Source organism: Arvicola amphibius, chromosome 12 (assembly GCF_903992535.2).
Source record: "Arvicola amphibius chromosome 12, mArvAmp1.2, whole genome shotgun sequence".
Taxonomy (NCBI): Eukaryota; Metazoa; Chordata; class Mammalia; order Rodentia; family Cricetidae; genus Arvicola; species Arvicola amphibius.
In genome coordinates this window covers 64,600,997-64,624,632 of record NC_052058.2, presented here as the reverse complement: position 1 = coordinate 64,624,632, position 23,636 = coordinate 64,600,997, and the positions used below count along the sequence as shown (strand labels likewise).

The following is a 23,636-nucleotide window of genomic DNA, read 5'->3' as shown; positions in this document are numbered from 1 at the left end:
ATAAGAGTAAGTCAGAAATACACTTAAGCTATTAAGTAAGCCAAACAGTACTGCAAATAATATAATTTCTGTGTGATTATTTCATGGTTTGGCCAGCACTGGGAGCAAACAAGTGGCCTCCTACTACACCTAAGGCCTAGGTAACTTGTGGAAGAGGAGACAGAAAGACTGTAAGAGCCAGCAAATCGGAGAGTTTGTTGTGAGATCGTCTCCTAGGAAATATCAGAAGCTTCCTTCAAAGTCTTACCAACATGAACCAAGGACACAATAGACACGCAAGAGTGAAAGGAGTGGAGAACACCATGAGGCCTCAGCCCTACGATAGGAACTACTACAGGCAATAAGGAATGCTGAGAGTGGGAGAATCTGTCTTCTCCAGGGAAGAGCACACCAACTGGCTATCCAACACCATTAAAAAAAAAAAAACACTTGTCCAAGTTTACACTGTAGAGATGGACAGCCTGGAGAGAGAGACAAAGAGAAGACAAATGGAAGGAAACCTAAAAGACGTTTCTACTCTGGTCAAACTTAAAATATGGCTAGAAACAAAAGGAGCAAGAAGAGAGAAAGAAAGAAAGAAAGAAAGAAAGAAAGATCAATAGATGGATGGATGGATGGATGGATGGATCCAGGGACTACCATGCTGTGATTCTGTTTCAAGAATCAGGTGGTTTCTATAGAAGATGGTATCTAGGAATACAAAGAAAGAGAGCTGAAAAGCAAGACAAAAGCAAACCATGATGAAGTAGTAGAAACAATAAAACACACACACACAAATACAAAAGGAAGGGCATTATGAAGAGAAGATGCCACTTAGCACACAGGCCTGCCAATATGGAGATATTCTGATGAGCTCTAGCAGAGCTCCAAGCAGCAGGACCATGTCAACAGTCAAGCAGAGAAATGTAGACTAGAAGGGACAGTTACTGAGAATCATTAACAGTTTCCATATGGAAATGATCTTAGGAAACTATTACCGGTCTTTAAAATTCCTGACACACTAGGAATTTCCCACCTTCTACCAAACCAGCAGAGCATCTGAAATGACATGCAGGTTCTTCCCATTTAAGTTCTCCAGCCTCTTCTCTTTGGGACCCTCATTTAGATGCCTTTTCTATAAACCATGCATGTTCACATTCTGGTATTGTAGATTATTATTTTAAGGTGTGTTACCTTTGTTCATGCTATGAATCATTTGTTTAATGATGTAAAGATGTGTTGCTTTTGTTTATGCTGAATTTGTTTAACTCTGTAATGCTGTGATTCTTTGCCTGTTTAAACACCTGATGGTCAAATAAAGAGCTCAATGGCCAATAGCAAGGCAGGCGCAAGGATAGTCAGGGCTGGCAGGCAGAGAGACTAGGAGGAGAAATCTGGAGAAAAGAGGCAAGAGAGAACAAGGCAAGGAGGACGCTAGGGGCCAGGCACCCAGCCAGCCACAGAGTAAGGGAGTAAGTATGAAAATAAGATTACAAAAATAAGAGAAGGAAAAAGTCCAGAGGCAAACGGTAGATGGATAATTTAGGTTAAGGAAAACTGGCTAGAAACAAGCCAAGCTAAGGCCAAGAACTTATAAGTAAAAATAAGTGTCTGTGTGTGATTTATTTGGGATCTGGGTGGCAAGGTCCCCCCAAAAAGCCAGAAGAGAGCAAAAGCAACCAACATTTTGGCATTCCAACATGAGGCTAGAATAAAAAATAAATAAGTAAACCAACATTCTAGCCTTTGACTTCAGAACTTTTCATACATTATCACCCTAGGCCTGATGCAAAAGTTTTAGTCACACAGAAAACACAATGTCTAGCAGATGATACCAAATGGAAGAAAAATGCACTTCACATGAATCCATGAACAATTTCCACTTCCCTCCTTGCTTATGGGGCAAAAGGTGACAGTGTAAAAGCATGGGGCATTGAACCTCAATCACAGGTCTAACCAAGTGTGTTATACTGGGCAAATTATTCACTTAGAGCAAAGAGGGATGGATTTACATATTTAATAAAAAAAAAACTAAGTCTTTAGTACATAGTATACCTATCTGCAATTCTAAACATGGCTTCAATGATGATTCCTTAGGGTTGCTAACCTCTACTGTTGACAACCGACTTTTAAGTGCCAGCTGAACCTCCGTCAGCCCCAATGCTTGGGGATTAGAAACAGCTCAAATAACAATTTTTCAAATTTTGGGATACTTATGCAGTCTATACTGGTTGAGTAACTTCCCAGCAGAATAACTTTAAAAGTTTCCTGTTTTGAAGCATTTCAAATTTTCTAAGGATACCTAGTGTCTATAAACAAATGTTAACAGCTTATTCAAATATATACAATGTATCCTCAGTTCAAAACCAAAAGGCCACTTATCCTTAGCATAAAATGTAAAAATATAAGCTATACTTAATTTAAATCTAAGAGTAGAAAGAATTTCAAACAATAGCAGTAGCTCCCATGGACATGAACACACCCTGAAACTGTGAGAAAATGAGTTCTGGAAAAACTCCCAATGCTTGAAGCCAACCGTAATGACAGGGTTAGCAATTTCATACACCACCCAAGACGTAAAAGGGAAAAATGCTGATAATGTTAAGTGACACTATTTAATGTTTAGAGCATCGTGTCAGAACAACTAAATAAATCATTTCCCAGGAAGCTTTACTCACTCACTAAAACATCAATTTATACTTTATATTCGTTCTAAATGCTTGAGGCACACATTTAAGAAGTGTGAGAAAGAGGGCTTGAAAACAAACTAAGTCAGCATCTTAAATTAGAAGGAAGGTGATAAAGGCAGCAGGAAAGTATTTCATTTACCCTGTAGCCATTTAATACCTCCACTGAAGTAGAATACATATAATAAAGGCAAACGGGTGGGAACACTGGTCCACTGGTCCTACATGAGGACATATCCTATAAACCCAGCCCTGCAAAGGAAGTGAAAGATGCTGAGCTCCAAACCAGTTTGAGCTGCTTGTACAAGGAGGTGCCATTTAACTTGTAGAGGAAGAATTTTCAAATGTTTAACTCTCAAGGGAGATAGAGGACTACAAAATAAGAGTATTTCAAGGTAAAGCATAGAAAATTTAGGACGATAACATGCTAAGTAATTCTAATACAAAGATCAATGGCATGGCTGGAGAGATGCATCAGCTGTTACGAGCACTTACTGCTCCTCTTCCAGACGTTACCAGCACACAACCACCTCTAACTAACTCCTACTGCTGTGATCCTTTAGTACAGGTCCTCAGGTTGTAGTGATCCCAATCATAAAATTATCTTCATTGCTACTTCATAACTGTAATTTTGCTATTGTTATGAATCATAATGTAGTTTGGGGGGGTTATTTTGTTTTTGTTTTTGAGACAGCAGTTTGTTTACGGGGTAGTGACTCACAGGCTGAGAACCAATGCTTCGGGGATTTGACACCTCTGGCTTCCAAAAGCACCTACCCACACCCAGTGTAATTTAAAATAATAAAACAAACTGGGGCTGCGGTGGTGCACATCTTTAATCCCAGCACTCAGGAGGCAGATGCAGGAAGATTTTTGTGAGTTTGAAGCCATATTGTCTACAGAGCTAGTTCCAGGGTAGCAAGGACTACACAGAAAAACCCTGTCTAGAAAAACAAAAACCAAAATAAAGTAAAACAAGTTCTTTAAAAATATATACAGACTGAGCAGACTGCACTTGTATATTTAGAGAAACACACACACACACACACACACACAAAACACACACAAAAAAGAGGCCATGAATATGAAAGAGAACAAGAAGGTGTATCAGGAGGATTTGGAGGAATGAAAAGGAAGTGAGAATGATGAAATTATAATCTCAAAAAAAGAAAAAAAATTTAAAAAGACCTCTGACCTCCTATAGCAAAGTATGTATATAGGTTAACTAAATAAATGTGCTCTCAACATTTAGTTTTATGTCCTTTGGCTGGGAGTTTATACATTCTACTCAAGACTGGCTCTTAAAAGTCCATTTAACTCACAATACTGTATACTTAAGATTTTTTTAAAAACATACTTATATACTATTAGTAATTAAAGCATGAAAACCACCCAACGGATGAGAAACAGATTTACTATCTGGCACAAGTGTGCTACTGTGGAGGGTCAGAGAGCAGATGATGGGGAGGAGAGCTGACTCACCATCAGTTCTCCTAGGTCTCCAGCTTGCTTGCCAAGTGCGCATGGTATCTTGGGACTTGACAGTCTCTGTGACTAGAGCCAACTACCTAGTTAATGTATGTACATGGATACAGAGTACTTATGTATGAAGTACCTTTTCCTATCTATAAGAAATCATATGTCAACATATACACATGCATAAGTATAAAGGGAATGTATACATACATGTATATACACACACATATCATATACCGTAGGTCATTTCTGTGGCGAATCCTGGTATGCTATTCTTACCACTTTACTACTAGTTTGAAACTATGAAGGGAAATTAAATTCTCTTGCGTTACAAAGCTCTTCAAGTTGCAAAATTCAGTTATCTAAGCAAGCAACATGCCTAATAAAAATCCCAACTCTTCCCAACAGATGGCAATAGAGGTCACTTGTTCAGTAACTAGACCAGACAGTTAAATGTGTTCATGAATGGTGTTTTGGATCCAGCTACATGTATTTTTGCCTCAAGCTAAAAGGAATAACAGATGAATATTACTGAAAAGATGGAGGCATTTTAAAGATCTCGGAGTGCATTTCAAGTCCCAGATCTTTCCTCATTCCGATACCCCCTCACTCCCTGCCTGCTCCCCATGGAGAATGGTGGCTGCAGAGACTTGCTGTAAAGTGATGAGAAAGTACAGCAGGTGTCAATCATGTCAGAATAAAGGAAGAGGAAGCAAAGAAAGAGTAAAAACACGTTTGCTAACCACTGCTTCCTTCACTGCACTTCTCAGTTTTAGATAAGAGATCATGCGCCTAACGGTGGTGCACGCCTTTAATTCCACTACTCGGGAGGCAGAGGCAAGTGGATCTCTGTGAGTTCGAGGCCAGCCTGGTCTACAACAGCTAGTTCCAGGACAGCCTCCAAAGATACAGAGAAAACACAGAAAATTCAGTCTTGAAAACCAGAGAGAGAGAGAGAGAGAGAGAGAGAGAGAGAGAGAGAGAGAGAGAGAGAGAGAGAGAGACAGAGAGAGACAGAGAGAGAGACAGAGAGAGAGACAGAGAGACAGAGAGAGAGAATGTGAGCTAGCCTATAACTAATTAATGACACTGTACATCCATCTGCTAATCCTTGAATCCTGTATAGCCAGACCATTTTTTCTCACCAATTTTTTTAAAAGATTTATTTATTTATTATGTATACAACATTCTGCCTCGATATATGCCCGCACGCCAGAGGAGGGCACCAGATCTCATTACAGATGGTTGTGGCAACCATGTGGTTGCTGGGAATTGAACTCAGGACCTTTGGAAGAGCAGCCAGTGCTCTTAACCTCTGAGCCATCTCTCCAGCCCTGTCTCACCAATTCTTTACCAAATGTTTAACGGCTGTGAAAGTGGGGGAGTGGCAGGAGATAACTACCTAGTCTCTCTCACTTGTAATGGCAGTTTATTACAAGAACAAAACAATACAGTCAACAGTATAAACAAGGCTGAGAGAGGCAAACTCCTGTCTACTAGAAGACTGCCAGCAGATGGAGTACAGCAGAGAGCAAACTTCAAGAAAGAAAACGGAAGTGCCAGGACCCGAGTATGGAGAAACAGGTATAAAGGGCGAGGTCTGTCACAGTGGGATGAAGGCTGGGATTTTATCCTGCACCCACACGAAGGACAAGCTCTTATAAATGAGAAAGATCTTGCAATTTTGACTTAGAAAGTTAAATAAAATATACAAATTAAAAAGTCTGAAAAGATTGTTAGCTACTGAATTCAGACCTTTATGATAACTTCAAGTACAATAAGCCCTTGACACTATGAGGGATCTGTCCCCAAAACAGTCTGAGACCCCCACATTTGAGACTACTACTGTGGCACACAAAACATGAAGGCGTAATTAATTTTCTTTTTAGTACCACAAACAGTGAATGATGCTAAGTCTAAAATGACGGCTACTTCTAGCTTCTTTTCAGCTGAACAAACGTGAGGACACGACTTGCATATTAGTAAATCACACTGGAATGTGTATACTGGATGGTAGGCTAGGATCAGATCTCTACTCGTTACAATTACAAACTACCATATATTACACTCTCCCAGTTATTCATAGAATAGTGAAAACCACAGCCTAATTTGTGAAAGCCGGGGATCTACTCCATCAGTATCTAACTAGCCAAAATGTCACATTCTCTAATGTTAAACATCCCATTAGTTAGGGGCAGGTGTTTGTTTCTTGGCTGTATTGGGATTGAACCTGTGGCAATGGGAATGGTATGCAAAGCAAGCACTCTACCACTGGGCTACAGACACAGCCCTCCACTAATCTGAAATTAACAACTCAAACTGGGTGTATTGGGATATGTTTGTAATCTCAGTACTTGGGAGACAGAGGCAGGAGATAAGAGTTCAAAGCTAATCTGGCTATATAGTAAGTTCAAGTATGAAACCCTGTCTCAAAATAGGAAGGAAAGATGGGGTGGGGGTGGACAGAGAAAGTGACTGGTTTGCAAAATAAATGTGGCTTCTATAGTCCAGATTAAATCAGCTATAAAATATTTTGAGAAAAAAATTAAATTATACTGGACATGTAGTTTGTCCACATCATTCCCTAAACAATACATTCCCAAAACAAAACAAATAAAATACTATTTTATATAGCATCTACATTGGGCTATATTTTATAAATAATCTAGAGATTAGGAAGATATACACAGACTACATGGAAGTACAGTAACCAGAATTTACAATCTTCCCATCTTCACTTTTTAACCTGAGATTACAGGCCTGCCTGTACCATCGTGCCTAACTACTGCACTATTTAAAACAGGGTATTAAAGATCTGCAGGTTTGGGTAACCAATACCCTGTGGATACCAAGGGAATGAATTACTATGTTTACATAATGATTTGTAGCACACATGCATGTTCTCGCTCTATCATGTGTGCACACACATGCACACATACACAATGCAAGCATGCACATGTACAAAGAAGCACCTTAACATAATTTCAGCTGAGGGATTTGTCTGAGAGAAATCAGATGACTCAGTGGGTAAAGCACTGGCACACAAGCCTGAGAACCTCAGTTCTGATCTCTGGGACCAACACAAAAGCCAGGCATGCGTCTAACACAAGCACTGCAAGGGCAGAGCCAGGCCGATTCCTGGAGCTCATGGCCAGTCGGCCTGGCTGAACCACTGAGTTCCAGGCCAGAGAGGGAACCTATCTTTAAAAAGGAAGTAAGACACAAAGTGTTGATGCCTGGCCTCCACGTGCACCACATAAGCACATGTATGCATGCACACACACAAAATGTTTATCAATTACTCATTAGGAAAACAATTCAGCCACAAGTATATACTACTAAGAAGTACATTAGCTGGTTATAATTTTTTAAAGATGATCTCCAGAAAATTCAGTCTGTTTTCCACCAGACTGTCTTTACTGAGAGCTGAGAACCAGTTCTCTGATGATGCATTTACTTCTGAGTAACTTCCAGGCCAGGCAGTGACCAAGCAAAGGTAGTTTCCTGCATAACAGTGGGGTGTTCTGGACACTGGAATACTGTCCTTCATAGGTTCTTACAGTCCTATAAGGTAAATACCAACAAACAAAGTAGGGGCTGCAGGGCTTAGAGGGGGAGAAGCTCTCTCAAGAGCAAATAAACACTCTTTAGCAAGTTCCTACTTTTCATCTTCTCTTTTACATTCCATGTGCTAGAGCTCCTTCAGATTTGTTTGCCAAAGAGAAAATGTCAGGGTTCTCACAGAAAATCGTCCATCTTAGATCAGTCTTCCCAAGTAGAAACTGTGCAGAGGAAAAAATTATGCTTAACGGCAATCCCAGAGTTAGGTCTCAAACCTGAGACAGAGGCTGAGATGCCTATTAACATATCAAAGTGGACACTGGCTGCCAGGTTCTCCCAGCATCCCTCAGTTTCTATCCGTTATAGGGTCCTCATGGCTGGCATAGCCCACTCCTTACCCTAAATTCCAGCTAGTAACCCCTGGCTTCCCCTAGCTGCTCTTCCCTATATAATCCAGTCATTTTGGCTGCGCTGGTCCTTTTTCCCTTTTGGAATCTTGGTCTCTTGGTCTCCTGGCTCTCCCCTCCTCCTTCTCCTCTCTCCTCACAAGGCCCAACTCAGGGTCATGTTCACTCCCAGGGACTCTCGCAGAAGTCTCTGCCTCTGGCTGTGCTCTCCCTCCCATCAACAATAAACTCTGTCCTCCACCATAGCAGGAGCTGTCAAGTCCTCCTTTATCTTTTTCCATTCATCTAGCACAGGAAATACTTTTTAACAAAGCCTTAAGAATGGGTAGGATTAGTGTGTAATTCTTTGGGGAGAAGGAAATGAAGGTGCACATATGTACATAACGGACACACTGCAGCAGCCCTCAGCAGACTGCAAGGCTCCCGGTAGCATGGGGAGAAGGACACACTCTTCTGAGACAGCACATCAGCACATCCTAACACAAAGACCAAGGGAAGCCCCGGACATAGAGTTGCCCAGTATGTAAAAAGATGTGTACTAACTGTATATTTTTTTGAAAATCAAAACCCTTTATGTTTGTGTAATCCAGCCATAGAGTGATTATCTAAAGGGAGTAAGAGTAAAAGTCAGTTAAGAACTGCATTCTGGGGGATGGAAATCCCGGAATAATTAGAGAGGCAGACAAGTATGCCATACTTTTATTTTAGAAAGCGACATTTGCGGATGATGAGTAAGAGGGGGAACCTTGAAGGCAGAGGAAGCAACAGATGATTTTAGGGGAAAGCCTAATTTCAAAGCCGAGTTTCAAAGGTAAACTTGCCAGATTTGCTATCTGACTGTGGGCTATGTGCGAGATGCAGGAACTAGGCTGCTTTAGACTCTGTTCCATTTGCTCACGCTGGTCACTGTCAGTGAGGATGAGAGCAGCTGCAACGAAGGAGACTATCCCATTAGCAGATGTCACCTCAGGGAACTAGCCAGAAACCTCACCCACAAAGAAGAAAGGCTAAGGAAGGAACCACAACTGACAGGCCTAAGCCAGTCCCACTTTTGCGCAGGAAGCCTCACTGGAACACAACCAGGTGCGCCCATCCACACTGTCCTGAGAGCTTTCACCCTATGGGCACAACCCAACAGCCACCACGGAGACTTGGTGGTCTGCGAGGTCCACAGCACCATCTGCACATGACCGAAAGTCGGCCAACTCATGCTCTACAGCAAGGTCTATTGGAACAAGCATCGCTCTAATGGGACAGAAGAAAGGAACAAGCAAAGCAAGGCCAAGCACAGCCTTCAACACGTGCACCAAGTACTGCCATGTGAACACCAGACTTTGGGAGCAGCTCCAGGGGAGTCTGCAGTAGCAACAAGCTACATTTAAGATCCCAGCCAAACTAACCTTGGACCCTTTCTTAGGGTTTCTCAACTGTGGCGGTACTAGCGGTGAGGACTGGTTAAATCTTTGCTAAGGACTTTGCTGTGCATATAGGCTGTTTGGCAGTACATTAGTGCAGCTACATACACACGGGCTGGTGGGGCTATAAGTAAGGCTGCTAAGGATGGAAGTATGAAATTGTAAATAACTGCCTCCTATGAAGGCTGCACCATGTTAGGCCCCACAGTAAAGTACAGGACCCTAGCTTCTTTCACACACTTGGTATGAGGGTCTTTTGCTCCATGGTGGTAGCGTACTGTGATTTTAATTTTCATTGTTCTAGTGAGTAGCAATATTTCAATCAAAATAAAGGCTGTGCATCTCTACATACACATAGTTTATCTCCTTTGGTGATATTTCTATCAAGCCTTTGGCATATTTTTTAAAAAGTTGGGTGGTGGTAGGTTAGTCCTAAAAGTTTCAGAGTTCTTTATACATCCGAGACACAACTCCTTAATTAGATATTTAATCTCTCCCATCCTGCAGTATGTCTTTCATTCATGAAACAAAAGACCACACACTTTTTAAACTGACAGAACCAATTTTCCACAGTACCATGTACATGCCATATAACTCTGGGCAAGATGACTCCTCATCCTGCACTCAATTTCTCCAATAAAGCTAACAGTACACTTCACCAAGTTACTATGAAGACCCAAGTTAATATCAATAGAACACTTAGATCACCACAGTGTATATATAAGTGATCAAAACCATCAACCACTGGAGGTCACACTGTACCATACTTTCTCATATCCTATATACTAGTTATTTTAGCAGCCTAATAAGTGACAACAGGAAAATTAGTTCTAGCTGAGAACCTTTTAGTTGCTCACAAAAAAAACCAACCAAACACAAAATCTAATGACCACAAACAGCATTATATGCAAACACACATTGCTTCACTGGGCAATACCTGGTGCGCAGCACTGCTGTGAAAGCTTCGCATGTATCATTTAACCCGCACGTCCACTGTTTTAAGTGTATTGTGAGGACGCTCGTTCTGCAGGTGTGAAGTGAGTCTAGACTAGTGAGTGGCTAATGCCTGTAATTCCATCACCTGAAAAGCTGAGGCAGGAGGACTGTTTGATTTCCAGGCCAGCTTCTTCTACACAGTGCGTTATAGGCTGACCTCAGCTACGGTAAGACCCTGTCCTCACAAAGTTAAACAAAAACTTTCCCTACTTAATACAGTTGTTAAAAGACAGAGACAGATTTTTAAAGCTAAAACTCTGATATTAAAGTTGAAATCCTTTGGGGGGGTGGTAGGAAGCTCTCAAGAATGTAAGTTGTGCAGGCTAGTTTATGGCAGCTTGACACAAGCCAGTCATTTTGAGATGAGGGACTCTCAATTGAGAAAATGCCTCCATAAAATATGCCTATAGGCAAGCTGTAGGGCATTCTCTTAACTAGTGATTGCTGGAGGAGAGCCCAAACATTGAGGGTGGTGCCCTGGGTGTGTAAGAAAACAGGCTGAGTAAACCAGAGGAGCCATGGCCTCTGCATCAGGTCCTGCCTCCAGGTTCTTAGTTTCTGCCCTGACTTCCCTTAGTGAGGGACTGTTGCCTGAACTGTAAATGAAATGCAACCCTTCCTTCCCAAGCTGCTGTGGGTCACAGTGTTTTATCACAATAGGAAAGTAACTAAGGCGGGATTCATTACAGTAAGGAATAGTAACATAAAAGGAGACTCTTCATCAAAGATTCTGTACTGTACCGTGTCTCTCAGCCTATGCACCTGTGCTTGTCTAGGCAAACAGGCCCAATTCTTTTCTGCTTATCAAATGGCTTCCCATCTCTTTTAAATTTACTGTAATTCACAACTTCTGATTAAAATTAGTCTCCTCTCCTTTAACTAGGTTCTATAGAACTCTAATGTAATGCAGCCTTCCAGCTTAAGACCAAATTAACTCCATGTTTGCTATAAGTGACTATACTTTCCCTAACCCAATAACCCCACATTTGTAGATAGCTTTAGTCATTTTTAGTGGCCCTTGAATCAAATGTCCACTGCTGAACCAGCTGTTGCAGCACAGTTTCATATGGCATAAACACAGCTACGGAGGTCTGCAGTGTACTGCAGACAACGCAGATTTCCTTCAAAGGAATTATGGACAGGCCGGAATCATAATCAGCATGTCTGGGACACTGAGTCAGATAAACCAATGCTAATCTAGAGCTCAAACGTCCTGCCAGTCTTTCTAATCTGTTTAGTTACAGTAACTAAGCAGCTATAAATACACATTGGTGGTTACTAAGGAGATCATATTTACTGCAGCAGCCATAAGACATGGGTCAGGGGTACAGCTACCACTTTTTCAATCTCTTAAAATTACATTTTATATATTTACCATTCATTTGTACCTGTGTGTATTGTGGGTGCACAAACCACAGTGCAGATGTGAAGGTCAGAGGACACTTTGCACAAGTGGGAACCAGTTCTCTTGCTAGCATATGGACTTTGAGTCCTTGGGTTTGGTGGCAGACACCTTTACCAGCTAAGCCATCTCACTGTATGGTCCAACTACCGTTTAATCTGAGATTCTATGCTATAGCAAGATAATAAAAGGCGGGAAACCCACTGTCCTGTCGACTATCATTTTTCATTCCACAGCTTAGCTGCTGGACCACATTAGACTCAACACTACAGATAGTTCCCAGCTATGGACACTAGTCAGAGAAACAAAGTAAAGCAAAAGAAAGTTTGAATAGTATTGGGAATTTCCTGAGGTTCAAACCCACATAGAGCAATCTTTAAAACCTTTGGCATACTTAGTTCAGTTGGCAGAGTACTTGCCTAACAAGTGTGAGACCCTGAGTTTGAACCAAAAAAGGGGGTGGGGGGCAGATGAGGTCTTGAACCACCTTCTGGCTCTCTTACTAGCAGTGAGAATTTACCCCTTTTTCTGCTAAGATTGGTTACCAGGAATAGAAGGAAAAAGTCAACCTGAAATGCAGCAATGCTACTTTCTGTCAATGATTTCAAAGCACTAGTTAGGAAGACTGTCTGATATACTCATGAGACATCTTCCTTTTAGACACATTCTAAGCAGGTTAGAGTTCTCCAATCTTCAATCACAGACTTTCTTCAGTCTTGAGAAGGAAATGCAGCAGGCAGCTCAAGGTCAGTGGCCAGCAGTACGTACTACCTCAGTGCTCCTCTGTTCCTACCTCCTGTCAATCAACCTGAACTGCACTCTCTACCTCATCCCAAATAAGCCCTTCAACACAGTATGGCAAGAGGACTAGTTCCTCTGGCCTCTCTTCATTACTCACTGAGATCTCTTTCTTTCGTTGAGGACCACTCCCCTTGCTATGGAAGTGAAATGCTGGTACTCTGCAAGCTAACATATAATTATGTATTATCTGATGTTATGGACTATGGTTTCACCTAGAAGATTCTGTCTTTCACCAAGTTGTAAACAATGATACCCATGTAACACTCTCAAATACTATGCACACAGAAAACAAAAAATATTATTGTCTAAAAGGTGCTAAAGTTAGTTGCTTATCTATAAAAACCTCAAGATATTTGTTTCAGTACCCTCACTAATGTCCTGACTTAAGAGTTAGGGCACAAACCACATGAACTTATAAAAACATCAAACTGTAAGGGAAAGGCAGAAGAAGTCACTCCTAAATAACAACTTCTGGACACTTAGAGACCTCTGTGGATCAAATCTGAAATCACCCACCTAGAACCCCCACAGTGTCTGTGAAGGTTTTGGCACATGCACAGAAGTGCCACAGAATATACACAGATTTTCTGATCCCAGGCCAGGAAAATTCTAAACAATTCTAACTATTCCTCTGTCTCAGAGTTGGCAGAGTAATCCAGAAAGCCAGAGTGATCTCAGTTACTATACTGTGGCTACACCCAATCTCAGAAATTCAGAAGCATTCTTACATACTTTACTATACACTTTATTTGGCTTGACAGAGAATCTATTACGGTGCTATTATACCCCCTTTATCAAAAAAAAAAAAAAAAACTAGGACTGAGATGGAGTTCAATAACACATTTCAACATAGAAATCCTTTTTTAAATATCTATTTATTTTTATCTTATGTGTATGAGTGTTTTACCTGAATGTGTGTATGTGTATGAAGAGTTGTCATATTCCCTGGAACTGGAATCACAGACAGTTGTTAGCTGCCATGTGAGTGTTGGGAACTGAACCTGGGTCCTCCACAAGAGCAACGAGTGCTCTTAACCACTGAGCCATCTCCCCAGGTACAGACAAATCTGTTTTACAACGTGTATTAGTAACTACAACAAAAAGATCTAACTAAAGAAAATCTAAGACACTTTAACAGAATAGATCTCATTGATTTCAAGGTATGCATACATTCACCTTTTAAGAGCTCTAATCAGGATGCTGTCATTTTTATTCCAAGATGTACACTGAACAGTGAATCTTACAATAGAAGTCAACTTAGGGTCCATAAAATATAGTAAGTCATGTGACAAAAGAGAACAGGGGAAATTAAGGCTGGTGAGGTAGCTCAACAAGTAAAGGTGCTTGGCACACAAGACTGGAAACTGAGTTAAATCCCGAGAATCCACACAAAGATCCGAGAGCACTGACTCCACAAAGTTGTCCTCTGACCTCCACACACTTGCCATGACATACACACAAAGTAGCACACACGCCCATGCACCCACAAAGGATGGGTGGGTGGATATGGATGGATGGATAGACGGAGGGACGGACGGATGGGTATCTGGATGGGTGGATGGAAGGAATTAAAAAAAATTTTAAAATCCATATACATATCAAGTCCCCCTGAATATACAGAGTCGTCACTAGAGGTTGACGGGAAAGTAGACAGGGCTCTAGTCCTAAGTCTCCTAGACACGGAAAGTGAATTCAGGGAGGTGGCAAAGCATAAAAGGCAGCAAAAGAAAGTTAAAAACAAAAAAAATCAGGCTTAAGCTAACACTCTTCCTTCTAAGAAAAGTTAAAACAATCTGATTTTTTAAACTTAATTTTATTTTATGTGCATTGGTGTGAGGGTGTCAGATGGCCTGCCACATGGGTGCTGGGAATTGAACCCAGGTCCTCTGGAAGAGCAGCTGGTGTTCTTAACCGCTGAGCCATCTCTCCAGGCTCCAATCATCTTAATTTTTAAACACAAATTAAATATTTGAGAACACCTGGTGTGTGCGCTTTTCACTACTGTTCTATAACCCAGATGCTGTGTAGCCTCAATGCCAGATACTTTGGTTATCATTTGGTGCTAAACCTAAGAATCCTGCACTTATCCTAAGGATATGAAAATTTGTTTTCTTCTAATGCACATGTAGTTTGAGTGCTGTACTAACAGACACATAATTTGGATGGTTTCTACTGTATCTATGAGACAAACAAACCAACACTTCTTTTTTTCTTTTTTCTTTTTTTTTTTTTTTTTTGGTTTTTCGAGACAGGGTTTCTCTGCAGCTTTTTTAGAGCCTGTCCTGGAACTAGCTCTTGTAGACCAGGCTGGCCTCGAACTCACAGAGATCCGCCTGCCTCTGCCTCCCGAGTGCTGGGATTAAAGGCATGCGCCACCACCGCCCGGCTAAACCAACACTTCTGTTTGGCTACAACTAGAGCATTGGTAAATCCTACTAAAGTTCCACTCAGGTCAGAGGTGGGACCTTTGTGTAAGCACCCTGAGTATTTACATTCTATTACACAAGCTTGGTCGGGCAGACAGGGACAGTTCTTAGAGCCTTGCCTGCAGCAGGTGACTGCCAGCCCAGCAGCCCTTGGACTAGACCGCCCTCACAGCAAGCCAGCCCTGTCAGGCACTCGAGGTTTGCCTTGGAGGCAATGTTAGCAACAGTGGCTGTCCAAGCACAGTTCCGGATTGTTCTAGTCAATGCTGACCTGCAGGTCCCAGTGAAACATTGCAGCCATTTGCACAAAGGAAAGGAGTTGTGGCTCTTCCAGCAGAAGGCCTGTGACTGAATGAAGGCTATGCCGTGACTGGTGGGAACAGACTAGAGCAGACTACTGCTCATTAGGGTCAACCATGAGACACCTCCTGTGCCGACCCTTTGATGCTGCAATGTTAGGCCCAGAGAAGGCTTAGCAGTGGTCTTTCCTTGCTACTTTTGATCATCATCACTTGTATAGCACGGTGAAGCTGGTCACACATAGACAACTCAGCAGCCAAGGCAGCAGAGGTGGCGGCAACCACCAGAGACAACCTAAGAGTGCACACAAAGGGGTGGGGGGGGGGGGGCTGGACACGGAGCACAGCAGACAACTAAACAGTACACATGGGGTGGTAACTAGGAGCACAGCACAGACAACTGAAGAGTGTACACGGGGGAGGGAGGGTAACAAGGAGCACAGCAGACAAGGAGCACAGCACAGACAACTGAAGGGCGCACAAGAGGGGGGCGGGGGACAAGGAGCACAGACAACTGAAGGGCGCACAAGAGGGGGGAGGGTAAACAAGGAGCACAGACAACTGAAGAGCACACGGGGGGGGAGGGGTAACAAGGAGCACAGACAACTGAAGAGCGCACAAGAGGGGGGAGTGGACACAGGGGGGGGGGGAAACAAGGAGCACAGACAACTGAAGAGTACACAGGCACAGCTGGTAGAGCTCAGTGACCTGTCAAGTCTTAAGGGTCAAGGGTCCCAACACCTCAGGTGGGACCAAGGCTGCTAACACCAGTCACTGTAGGGCTGTGGGACCCAATACCCAAAGCACAACCATAAGCTTAGACAGGAGCTGTACAGCAGCAGCCACTGTGACCGCTTGCTACTGCTTTTTATTGCTCGAAGCCAAAGATGTGGCTGCTTGTGTTAAAGCCTAGAGTCACAGGCACTTTGTTCTCTAAGGCCTCTGTGTCTGCCACTATGGCTCCCAAGCCTTTGGCACTCAAGCAGATTTGGTCAACTCTAACCGTTTCTCACCTGCTCACCTGCACTTCCACCTGGAAGTGAAAGGACTCTAGCAGCTGACAGGTAACACACACTCTGCAGAGTAAAGCACTTGGATCAAAGAACACACAAATGCAGAATGTTAGCAGATGCCGCCCAGGGACTCTCCCAAGTCAACCCCCCACCTCCATGCTGGTCACCACGGCTGGCATTTTCATCACTGCTGCATTATCATTTTGAACTGCACCTGTGTCTCTGAACTGTTACGTTAGCCATTAGAACACTCACTTGGTGAATATTCAGATTGTTCACACATTTGTTTACACGTTTTCACAATGATGTGCCTTTAAAATACACTCCACACAAGCTCTCTGGCAGAGTTAAGTACTGTAGACACATTTTCTAACCTGTCATTTGCCCTTCTGTTCCCTGAATACTACCACTTGATGAATAGATGCTGTTAATACACACTATCAATGCTTACTTTTCTGGCTAGTACTTTTGGGGCTCCAAAACAATACTTTTATCTACAAGAGCCACATAAACATATTTTCTTCTAGGTTTTTAAGTGTGGATGCGGGAGAACACACCCAGGGCCATGCACACGCTAGGCACATTTGAGCACCCGATCACTAGCACACACCCTCCAGTCCTAGAAACCCTGCTCACTTTTCACATAGCCCCATGAAACTACTTCAAACAACAGGAAAAAAGAAAGCTTTACGATGTAGTTTATGAACTTAGCAAAACTCTGAAGAAAACCAAAATGCATAATATAACCTTATAAATGTAGATTAAAAAAACTAAGACACTGGCAAATCAAGTTCAGCAGAAGGTGGGGAGTGGGAGTGCATCATAGAGGTCAAGGACAGAGTACTCAACAGAAAGCAGCATTAGCACAACCCATTCTATTACTAATCAAGAAAATACCTATGATTACCTATAATACAGAAAGACTTGATGAGCTCAACCCTTGTACTTTAGAAACTTCAAAAACCATCACTGACACTAGAAGGTGTTTCTCATTCTTTTCTATCAGAGACTTTAAAAAAATGCTAAGGGGCATGGGCGTGGTGGACCACTCCTGTAGTCCCAGTACTCAAGAGGCCTCAGCCAGAAGCTTCAAGTTGGCCTGGTCTACATAGCGAATCCCAGGTCATCCAGGACCACACGGCAAGACCTGGAGACGCATGGATCTTTTACTCTACATATTAGAAATCCATAGTAAGTTATCTTGACCAAACTTTAGGGGTATTCCTAGTAACGCTCTGAACACAAAATGCATGGAGCTGTGGAAATGGCTCAGTGGGCAAAACACTTACAATGCAAGTGTGAAGACGCGACTTCGAATCCTCAGAACCTATGTAAAGCTGAACACAGCAGTGCACATCGGTGGTCACAGAGCTCCAGAGCAAGACGGGAGGCAGGGACAGGAGAGCCCTTACAGCAAGGCAACAGCCAACAAACAGATACTGTCTTAAACAAGGGAGAAGTCTAGAACAAAGACCTCTATGTGCATATCACACATACACACACACACACACACACACACACACACACACACAGAGAGAGAGAGAGAGAGAGAGAGAGAGAGAGAGAGAGAGAGAGAGAGAGAATTCGGAAATTCTCTCCTCAGGTGAGTCTGGCAATCACACTACCATTCCTGCTCCAGTCCTACATCACTCTGATGATGTCATTTACTGTCTTCTCAAGTCTGTTACACTCTCCAGCTCCTCCTTTCTCTCCTCTGATGACCAATTCCTTCAGATGAGACCTGAAGCTATCAGCATCGTGTCTCTAACCATGTTCTGCCTTCTATCCCCCTCTATAATAACATGCTCTACTGGTAAGGCAAATACAAAGCTAGATCAAGGTCTTACAAACTACAAGGCCTGCCACCTGCATGATGCCTGCGGCTCCTTTCACTTGCTACAGAAGAGCAAACTGTGTCACTGGACAAAAACTGTGTGGCTCACGCTACCTGCACCACTTACAATTCAGCTCTTTAAAGCACACTGGCTACATGACCTACTAAATTCTGTGCACAGAATGAAGACTCCCAGGACATGTACAACATGCCAGGGTTACATCAGACAGACTGATGACAAAGAAAAAAATCTTAAGACCGTATCACATGTAAAGGAAGAAAACTCTGGATGGCACTAAGACTTCTCATCAACTCAAAGGTAGGAAATCATACAGCAATGCCTTCTAGTTCAAGAAAAAATTATCATCTTAATTCGGAATCTAGCCCAGACAGTGATCAAGGCAGAAAAAAAGTATTTTCAGCAACATCAACAATTCAAAAAGTTTACCCTACCACACATATCTTGCTTGTTATAAGACAGTCTTACACTTTGGCCCAGACCAGCTTGGAACTCCTAGCAATCCTTCTGCCTCAGCTTTCAAGCACTGGGATTCTGAGTGTGAGCCGTCTTTAAGTCAGTCAACAAGAGATACAACTCACCTAAACAAGAAAGTAAACTGAGTTAGCGAGCACAGGCTCCACAGGAAGAGCACACTTGTCAGGAGCGCGGTGATGGGAGGCCAGGCTCAAGCTGTGCGGCCCAGTGCAGAGCAACACTGCAGACTGAACAAAAGCTGAGTTTTTAACAAGTCTGAATACCTATCAGCTATGTGTCTGTAGATTTGGACAGACTAGAGAAAAAAATAAAGACACGTAAGAGAGTAGGGAAAAATACAAAAGAAAACAACCTAACGCCAAGAAATTCAATCAGCACTGTTTACAACTGTGTTTACAACTGTTAAACATATTTACAGAAACATAATAATGTAAACAATGAACTTGTAATCAAAACCATGATGTCACTATACAGCGAAGACAATAGAGTAAGGTCAAGGTAGCACAGGAATCCTAAAGCAAAATCACTGTTAAAAAAAAAAAAAATCTGAAGTTGAAAAACAAAACTGCAGAACCATGTACTCATGCCAGAAGAAAGAAAAAAAAGACACGCAGGACCAGCTAATACGGCTAGGGTTAGGGATCAGAAACAGGACCTAGGAAGAAAGTCATGAGGAGATGAGTGAGGGGTGAAAGGCTTCACTAGGAGTCTGGTAATGTCACTTCCTACATGTACACTGTATTAGTTAAAGTACAAATTTTAACAAAAAAACAAAGTGGTTATATCACTTAATACCACTACTTCACTCTCTGGCCAATAACTGAATACTTTTTAAGTGTCAGGGACTTTTCTAAGAAGGGGGAAGGAGGAGGGGAGGGAGAGGGGGAAAAGGGGAGGGAAGAGGTTGATGATTAGAACCCATCTGGAATATTTAAAATGAGTTCTTGAGTAAAACGTGGGAAGCAAAGAAAATAAAACTATAAAGCATGGAAAAGGAAAGAGTGCAGATTAATTAAAAACCAGTGATCTCTGAGTTCGAGGCCAGCCTGGTCTACAAGAGCTAGTTCCAGGACAGGCTCTAGAAACTACAGGGAAACCCTGTCTCGAAAAACCAAAAAAAAAAAAAAATTAAAAACCAGTGGAATTTTATCATATCCAATCTTGATTCTCTCACTAAGAAGAAACTAATGGGAATTTAAACCACACTTAAGGAAGTAATTATAGGGTAACGCAATAAACTCACTCCTTTCCAAGGGACTGCTAACACTATGATAACTTCAAGCCATTTGAATTATATTTTTATTGAAAACTAAATAACTATTAAAGTATGAAATCCAGAAAGAAATATTTCAAAAAAACAAACATTAGATAACAAAAAAACTTGTACTCAAAACAGGATCCACTTTAATACATTTTATTCTCAAAAGTTTGCATGTGTTCATTTTAAATACCAAATGAAAGCAATATTTCCAAAGAAAACCGCCAATTTCAATAGATTAATCTTAGAGACGGGAAATGGTGACACACACTTTAATCCAGCATTCTGGCAGATGTCTGTGAGTTCGAGGCCAGCCTGGTCTACATATAAAGTTCTAGGACAACCAAAGCTACATAGAGAAACCCTGTCTCAAACAAAAACAAAAACAAACAAACAAAAACAAAAAACAAAAGAAAGCTTTCTGGCGACCAGTCGTACACTAAATGTTCAGGTGTTCATCTTCCCCAGAACTCGACAATCTGGAGAGGTGGAACATCACACTCAGGTAAGAGCCACCATCTGGATTTGGGGGTCACTGAATGTTTACTGGTGGCACATTTCCCACGCTGATATGGAGAGAATAATGCCTACATAAGGTAGAGGTTAGTTACTGATAGTCCTAAGAAGTAACATCATATTTATAAATTCTTTTAAAGCTTTGGAATCTACAAAGATCTACACCAACTTGTGTCACACTGATTATTAATCACAGCATAAAATGATCACTTCTCATCAGATTTTCACTTAGCAGACTTTTCTTTTAGCAACCAAAGAACGACAGAGAGCTGTCTCACTGGGGTGAGGGGACGGCTTTACTTTTCTTAAAGTATAAACAAATGCCGAGAGAATATCAGCAAACATTTCATTTAGGTATATAAACCAAAAGCATAATGTTTTAACCACATATAAACCACACACGCTCTGACTCCAGGTAGAGTATCTATTTTGAGTATGTCTGGATACCAGATACCCAACATGTATAAACAGAAGCATAGTTTAGGAAAACCGTCTTGATGCTTCTGTTCACTAGCAGCTCCTTCTATTCTCAGAAGGAAAAATGCAAACAATATCCCAACTCACAAGGCATCCTGAGATTTTTAAACTAATAGGCACAGGTATCACTTTATCTCCATCAAGACACACACCTATTTTACTCTGCGGAGTCCCCCCACATCTATCAGACAGCAGCAGCAGCGCCAATCAGGTACTCAGTGTGTGTAGAATAAACTAGCCTCTGGACAAAGGCTTCAAGGTAGCCCCCCCTGGAGGTACACGTCTTTAATCCTAGCATTCTGAAGGTATAGGCAGGCATTTCTCAGTGAGTTAGAGGCCAGCCTGGTCTTCTAGGACAGTGTGAACTACATAATGAGTCCCTGTCTCAAAAAAAAAAAAAAAAAAAAAAAAAAAGGAAAGAAAGAAAGGAAGGTTCACTATCCCAATTGTAAGGACATAATAAACTAAAAAAAGATATGCTAGTATTTAAATGTATACAAACTGCATTACTCACGCACATCTGATTCACAGCTGACTTTTTTTTTTTTTTTTTTTTTTTTGGTTTTTCGAGACAGGGTTTCCCTGTAGTTTCTAGAGCCTGTCCTGGAACTAGCTCTTGTAGACCAGGCTGGCCTGGAACTCAGAGATCCGCCTGCCTCTGCCTCCCGAGTGCTGGGATTAAAGGCGTGCGCCACCACCGCCCGGCTCACAGCTGACTTTTAAATTTTTCTCTCAGAATTTTTGGGTGTATCCTTCCCGACACTGTAGTATCAGAAAAGTATACTGCAATCTTGACACACAGATCTTTCAACTTCTGCTGCAATCTGGTGTAAAAAGACAAGATCAACAGTATTTCTGAAAAAAGTAAAGTTCCTACAATTAGGGAAAGGTCGGATATAATGGATGGGGGAGGAAGGCGGGTCTGCATATTTAAAAATGACTATGCCAGAATTTAAAGCTTAAAACAACTACACTTAAATTATTCCAGGGAACGCTAATAAACACATTTAACCTACAAGATGTGGCTAATTTTCCACATTTCGAAGCTTCATGGTTACACACGTTCACTAGAGGTTATTATTATCAAAACAATACTGTTTGGTTATAAATCCCACTTCAGCAATAATCGCACTTACACTTACTGTATTTCTGATGCCACAGCCGGAACAGTCATATCTGGGTGGGACAAGCCTTTTAGTTTGCAAGTTACCAACTGTGGCACTGCGGTACTCCTGCAGGCAGGGAATGAAAAGTTCCTCGAGATTCTTTCTCATGGTCATCTTCAAAGACACCATGAACTCGAGTCTCCCGGATGGTAAACATTAAACAAACAAGCACCAAAGTCAACTCATAAACACACGCTGTACAGAAACAACTACAGCCACTTAAGTGTTACGAGAGAAAGAAAATACAGAACACCTACAAGGAAAGGCTCAATTAACTGCCGCCCGTGTTTTCATCCTCGGATCTTAAACAATAGGCACTGGATGCTTCTGTGGAGCGCTTTTCTGCAGAGGGATTTCGGGTTGCAAACGCCCCTCCTCCACTGCAAGCATCAGAGCCCTTTCTTCCTCCTCCCTCGCCCCTCCCAACTCAAACCAATTAACATTCGTACTAAGGTACCTCCTATCAGCTCGCAGCTTCTTCCCAAACACGCCCACGCACCCTGAAACCCGCCTGCGTCTACACCGCACACGGCGGCAGGAAAAGCGCTTCGAGGGGGGCGGGGAGCCGCGGCAGAGCACAGGTTCGGGCTCCCTTCCAGGTCAGCTCCATCACCTCCCAAGCCCGGTGTTTACGAGCCCGCCGAAGCCCACGCTGCAAAGGAATTCCAGCCGCTGCGGGCAGACTGCGCGGCGGTGCGGGAGCCCCCACCACTCCGTGTCCGCGCGCGGCCTCGGCGGCGCCGCTCACCCCGCGCTCCGCGGGCGGTTCGGCCCCGCAACAGGTCACGCCGGCTCGACCCGCTGCGGGGTGCAGGCACCCGGCCCGGGAGGGGGTGTGGCTGGCCCGGCGGGGCCCCGTCCGGCTCACCTGCGAGGCTGAGGCGACGCCGGGGCCTCCGCCACCGCGGGTCCGTGAGCGCCCCGCAGTCCGCCCTCCCTCCCTCCCGTGCCGCGCACCGCGGCCGCCGCCATTGCCCGCGCCTCCCCTCCCGCCCACCCACCAGCCAGCCAGCCAGCCAGCCAGCGAGCCACGCCGACCTGTGTAGCCGCGGCCGTCGCCTCCGCTTCGCCCGCAGCTCCTAGGCTGCGCTCGCCCAGCCGAGCAGTCGGCGTTTCTCATTCAGTGCCGGCCGCCGGCGCTCGGGGGAGGGGAGTGCGCCGGATCCACCCCGGCCGCGCAGGGGGCGCGCGCCGGGCGGGCGGGGCGGAGCGGCGCGGCGCGCGCACCAACTGAGCGCGCTCGCGCGGCCGGGGAACTCTGGGTCGCTGGGGTCTCGGCGCGCTCCGCGGACGCCCGGCTGCTGCCCGCCGAGCCCAACCGCTGCCCGTACCGGTGTCCGCGGGGCGCGCGCCCCAGCCGCAGCTGTAGCCGCAGCGCGTGGCCGCGAGGAAAGAGCCGCAGGGCTCAGGGCGGACAGGTGGGGTTC

The 23,636-nt window shown here is 43.4% G+C and overlaps 1 protein-coding gene across 3 annotated transcripts in view; it reads right to left on the bottom strand.

Moving 5' to 3' along the window:
* Positions 1–23,372, bottom strand: part of Ralgps2 (Ral GEF with PH domain and SH3 binding motif 2) — a 138,482-nt gene extending 115,110 nt beyond the window's left edge. For 2 of the 3 annotated variants that reach the window (XM_038348648.1, XM_038348650.1), the window contains exon 1: positions 23,248–23,372. The gene's annotated coding sequence lies outside the window, so the exon portion shown is untranslated. Of the gene's footprint in view, positions 1–22,466; positions 22,558–23,247 lie in introns of those variants that run through there. The other variant, XM_038348649.1, reaches the window with a different exon arrangement.
* Positions 23,373–23,636: the final 264 nt, after the last annotated feature.